The sequence below is a fragment of the Capra hircus genome (assembly GCF_001704415.2).
Source record: "Capra hircus breed San Clemente chromosome X unlocalized genomic scaffold, ASM170441v1, whole genome shotgun sequence".
NCBI classification, from domain to species: domain Eukaryota; kingdom Metazoa; phylum Chordata; class Mammalia; order Artiodactyla; family Bovidae; genus Capra; species Capra hircus.
In genome coordinates, this window is record NW_017189516.1 from 32,468,226 (window position 1) to 32,474,225 (window position 6,000).

The window sequence follows — 6,000 nt, forward strand, 5'->3', positions numbered from 1 at the left end:
GTGATGGACAGGGAGGTGGGGCTTCCCTGGTGGCTCAGAGGTTAAAGCGTCTGCCTCCTATGTGGGAAACCCAGGTTTGATCCCTGGGTCGGAGAGATCCCCTGGAGAAGGAAATGGCAACCCACTCCAGTATTCTTGCCTGGAGAATCCCATGGACAGAGGAGCCTGGTAGGCTACAGTCCACGGGGTCACAAAGAGTCGGACACGACTGAGTGACTTCACTAGGGAGGTCTGGCGTGTTGCAGTCCTATGCTATGTTATGTTAAGTCGCTTCAGTCGTGTCCAACTCTGTGCGACCCCAGAGATGGCGGCCCACTAGGCTCCTCTGTCCCTGGGATTCTCCAGGCAAGAATACTGGAGTGGGTTGCCACTTCCTTCTCCAATGCATGAAAGTGAAAAGTGAAAGTGAAGTCGCTCAGTCGTGCCTGACTCCCAGCGGCCCCATGGACTGCAGCCTACCAGGCTCCTCTGTCCATGGGATTTTCCAGGCAAGAGTACTGGAGTGGGGTGCCATTGCCTTCTCCGTGTTGCAGTCCATGAGGTCACAAATAGTCAGACAAGACTGAACAACTGAAATGCACTGAATTGATACAGATTTTGAAGTTTTCAATTCCAGTTCTGTGAATAAAGTTCCATTGAATCTGTAGATTGCTTTGAGTATTATACATTTTTACAGAATTGATTCTTCCAGTCCAAAGCATGTATATTTTTTTGCGTTGTCTTTGATTTCTCTTTTTGGTGTCTAACCATCTTCTGCATGTAGGTCTTTTGTATCTTTTCAGGTAGATTTAGTCCTAGATATTTTATTCTTTTTCTTGCATGGTGATTGAAATTATTTCCTTAGTTTCTCTTTCTGATTTTTATTTCTCTGTATTAATTTTATATTAGTGACTTTACTCAATTCATTGGGTAGCTCTAGTAATTTCCTGGTGGTATTTTAAAGTTTTCTATATATGTAGATTCATGGCATCTTCAAACCATAAGTGATTTTCTTTTTCTTTTCCATTCTGGATTCTTTTATCTTCTTTTCTTATCTGATTGCTGTGGCTAGGACTTTCAAAATAATATTGAGTAATAATGGTGATAGTGGACAACCTTTATTTTTATCTGATTTCAGAGGAAATCCTTTCAGTTTTTCACTATTGAAAATAATGTTTACTGTGGGCTTGTCATATATGGCCTGTCTTATGATGTGGTAGGTTCCTTCTATGCCCATTTTCAGAAGATATTTTATCATAAATGGGTGTTAAATGTATTCAAAGACTTTCTGTGCATTTACTGAGATAATCATATGTTTTTTTTTAATCTTTCAACTTGTTAATGTGTTATATCACACTGATTATTTCATGTATACTAAAGAAACATTCATCACTGGGATACACACCACTTGATCATAAAGTATCCTTTTAATGTGCTGTTGTATTCTGTTTGCTATATTTTGTTCAAGATTCTTGCATCAGTGTTCATCAATGATATTGGTCTGTAATTTTCTTTATTCATGATATCTTTGTCTGGTTTTGGTATCAGGGTTGTGGTGGCCTTGTAGAATGAGTTTGAAAATTTTCTTTCTCTTGCAACTTTTTCAAAGATTTTGAGCAGGATATGTTTTAGTTCTTCCTTTATCATTTGATAGAATTTGACTATTCAGCCTTCTGGCACTGGCCTTTTGCTTTTGGAAGACTTTTGATCCCAGTTTTTATTTCAGTGCTTGTGATTGGTTGGTTCATATATATATATATATATATATATATATATATATATATATATATATTTAATTTCTTCTTAGTTCTGTCTTGGAAACTCATAATTTTCTAAGAATTGTCCATTTCTTCCAGGTTGTCTATTTTATTGGCATATAGTTGCTCATTTAGTATCCTTTGTACTTCTGCATTGTCTGTTGTAACCTCCATCATTTTTAATTTTATTGATTTCAGTCTTCACCCTATTTTTCTTGATGCATGTTGTGAATGTGTAGTCAATTTTGTCTTCTGGAAGAATCTGTCTTCAGTTTTATTGATCTTTGTTATTGTCTTAGTCGTTTATTTTTTTATTGTTTTTTTTCTGTTATGATCATTGTAATTTCTTTCCTTCTATAAACTTTTAGTGTTTTTTATACTTTTACTAGTTTCTTTAGGTGTAAGCTTAGGTTGCTTTTTTGTTATTTTTTTCTCATTTTTTAAAAATGATAGGCTTGTATACCTATAAAATTCCCTCTTAGAACTACTTTTACTTCTCATAGGTTTTGACTTGTATTTTCATTGTCATTTGTTTCTAGGTATATTTTGATTTATTTTCTCTTCTGTGACCTCCAGGTTATTCAGAGTCATGTTGTTTAGCCTCCATGTTTTTTGAAGTTTTTTCCTATAATTGACAGCTAATCTTATAGCATTATGGCCAGAAAAAATGTTTGATATAATTTTAATTTTCTTAAATTTACCAAGGCTCAATTTGTGGCCCAAGATGTGATCTATTCTGGATAATGTTTCATGTGCAATTGAGTAAAAAGTGTATTTAATTGTTTTGGGATTGAATGTCCTATAGATATCATTCAGGTCTATCTGGTTCAATATGTGATGTAAGGCTTATGTTTCCTTATTAATTTTCTGTCCATATGATCTGTCCATTGATGTGAATGGAGTCTTAAAGTCTCCAACTATTATTGTACTACAGTTGATTTCCTCCTTTATATTTGTTAGCATTTGCCTTATGTTTTTTGATGCTCCTTTATTGGGTACATATAAAGTTTTAATTAATGTATCTTCTTCTTGAATTGACCCCTTTATCATTATGTAGTGTCTTTCCTTGTCTCTTGTAATAGTCTTTATTTTAAAGTTTATTTTATCTGATATTAATATTACTACTCCCACTTTCTGTCGATTTTGTTTCATGGATTATCTTTCTCCAGCCCTCATTTTCAGTGTGTATGTGTCCCTAGGTCTGAAGTGGGTCTCTTGTAGATAGCATATATAGGATCTTGCTTTGGTATCTATTCAACCAGTCTCTGTCTTTCGATTGGAACATTTAATCAATTTACATTTAAGCTACTTTTTATATGTATGATCCTATTAATTGGGTATTGATTTGGGTTTGTTTTTATAGGCCTTTGCTTTCTTTTTTGTGTTTCTTATCTAGAGTAATTCCCTTAGCATTTGTTGTAAAGCTAGTCTGGTGCTGCTGAATTCTCTTAACTTTTGCTTACCTGTAAATTTTTAAATTTCTCTGTTTATTCTGAATGAAATCCTTACGGAATAGAGTAATCCTTGATTGTATGTTTTTTTCCTATCATCACTTTAAGTATATTCTGCCACTCCCTTCTGGCCCTCAGAGTTTCTGTTGAAAGATCAGCTGTTAACCTCATGGAGATTTCCTTGTATGTTTTTGTTTTCCCTGGCTGCTTTTAATATCTTTCTTTGTGTTTCATTTTTGTTAGTTTGATTAATGAGTGTTTGGTGTGTTTGTCTTGTATGGACTCTCTGGGCTACATGAACTTGGTGACTATCTACTTTCCTGTGTTGGGAAAGTTTTCAACTATAATCTTGTCAAATATTTTCTTAAATTCTAACACTATCTCTGAGACTATCCTCAATTCTCTTCATTCTTTTATCTTTCTGCTGGTCTTCTGAAGTTATTTCCACTACTCTATTTGTCAGCTCAGTCATTCATTCTTCTGAAGTATTTATTCTGCAATTGATTCCTTCTAGAATAATTTTAATTTCTATAATTATGCTGTTCATCACTGTTTATTATTTCTTCTAGGTCATTGTTAAATGTCTTTAATGATTCTTGCATTTTTCCATTGTATTTTTGACATTTTGGATCATCTTTACTGTAATTATTCTGAATTCCTTTTTAGGTAGTTTCCATATTTCCTCTTTGTTTATTTGGTATTGTGTATTTTTACCTTGTTCCTTTATCTGCACCATATTTGTCTGTCTTTTCATTTTTTCCAACTTAATGTATTCAGGTTAGTTTCCATATTTCCTCTTTGTTTATTTGGTATTGCGTATTTTTACCTTGTTCCTTTGTCTGCACCATATTTGTCTGTCTTTTCATTTTTTCCAACTTAATGTATTCAGGTTCCCTTTTCCCAGGCTATAGGTTTGTAGATCTTCTTGCTTTTGCTCTCTATTCCTGGTGAGTGAGGTTGGTCCAGTGGCTTGTGTAGGCTTCATGTTATGAGGGACTTGTCCCTGTGTTCTTGTGAGATGAGATGAGCTTTTTCTTTTGATGGGCAAGTCCATGTGAGGTGGTTACTTTGGGAGTGTCTTTGGACAGTCTGTCTGCTGATTATTGGGTTTGTGTTTATGTCTTGCTTGTCATTTGAATGAGGTGTCCATCACTGAGTGCTGAAAGCATTTGATTGATTCTGGGTCTTAGATTCAAGTGGAAGCCTTTGTGAGAGTTTTAACTGAATAATACTCTCTGGGGTTAGGAATTCTCTGAAGGTCTGGTGTTCTGGACTCAGCGCTCCCATGCTACAGGCTCAGGCCTGACTTCTGGTTGGGGAGCCAATATCTTACAGGCCATTTTTGGGTCGGTAATTGTTCCAAGTAGGAAAAGGAGTACATCAAAGCTGTATATTGTCACCTTGCTTATTGAACTTATATGCAGAGTACATCATGAGAAATGCTGGGCTGGAAGAAGCACAAGCTGGAATCAAGATCACTGGGAGAAATATCAATAACCTCAGATATGCAGAAGACACCACCCTTATGGCAGAAAGTGAAGAGGAACTAGAAAGCTTCTTGATGAAAGTGAAAGAGGAGAGTGAAAAAGTTGGCTTAAAGCTCAACATTCAGAAAACTAAGATCATGGCATCCGGTCCCATCACTTCATGGGAAATAGATGGGGAAACAGTGGAAACAGTGGCAGACTTTATTTTTTGGGACTCCAAAATCACTGCAGATGGTGATTACAGCCATGAAATTAAAAGACACTTACTCCTTGGATGGAAAGTTATGACCAACCTAGACAGCATATTAAAAAGCAGAGATATTAGTTTGCCAACAAAGGTCCGTCTAATCAAGGCTATGGTTTTTCCAGTGGTCATGTATGGATGTGAGTGTTGGACTGTGAGGAAAGCTGAGCACCAAAGAATTGATGCTTTTGAACTGTGGTGTTGGAGAAGACTCTTGAGAGTCCCTTGGACTGCAAGGAGCTCCAACCAGTCCATCCTAAAGGAGATCAGCCCTGGGTGTTTATTGGAAGGACTGATGCTAAAGCTGAAACTCTAGTACTTTGGCCACCTCTTGCAAAGAGTTGACTCATTGAAAAAGACCCTGATGCTGGGAGGGATTGGGGACAGGAGGAGAAGGGGACGACAGAGGATGAGCTGGCTGGATGGCATCATTGACTCGATGAACGTGAGTCTGAGTGAACTCCGGGAGTTGGTGATGGACAGGGAGGCCTGGTGTACTGCAATTCATGGGGTCGCAAAGAGTCAGACACGGCTGAGTGACTAAACTGAACTGAACTGAAAGGGGATTAAAACAAAGAGACAAAACAATAAAAAATGAAACAAAAAACAAAACCCATGTGACTCTTTAAAATTACATCACATGTATAAAAACAAAACAAAGGAACACACACACACATGCACACACAATGAAACTGAAACACACCAAGGATAACAAAGTACAGAGGAGTTTCCTGAGGAGCAAAGAAACCAAAAATGGTATTGACCAATTAAAAACAAAACTAAAACAGAAAACAAGAACAAAGTAGAGTGACAACCGAGGAATAAAGCAAGCAAAATGAATGAAAGCACATGGTGAAAAGAAGAAAAACAACATAATAGCAAAATTAAATAGAAGTATAATAAAAACATATATATATACATATATATATTAAAGAAAAAGTACAAGAACCAAAATAAAAAATAAAAAACATAGACACAGAGAAAGAGAAAGTTGTAGTAGAAATACATAAAGAAGTAATAGTTAGATTTTTTTTTAATTCCCAAATAGAGATAATAGTAATAAATTAAAAAAAAAAAAGCTA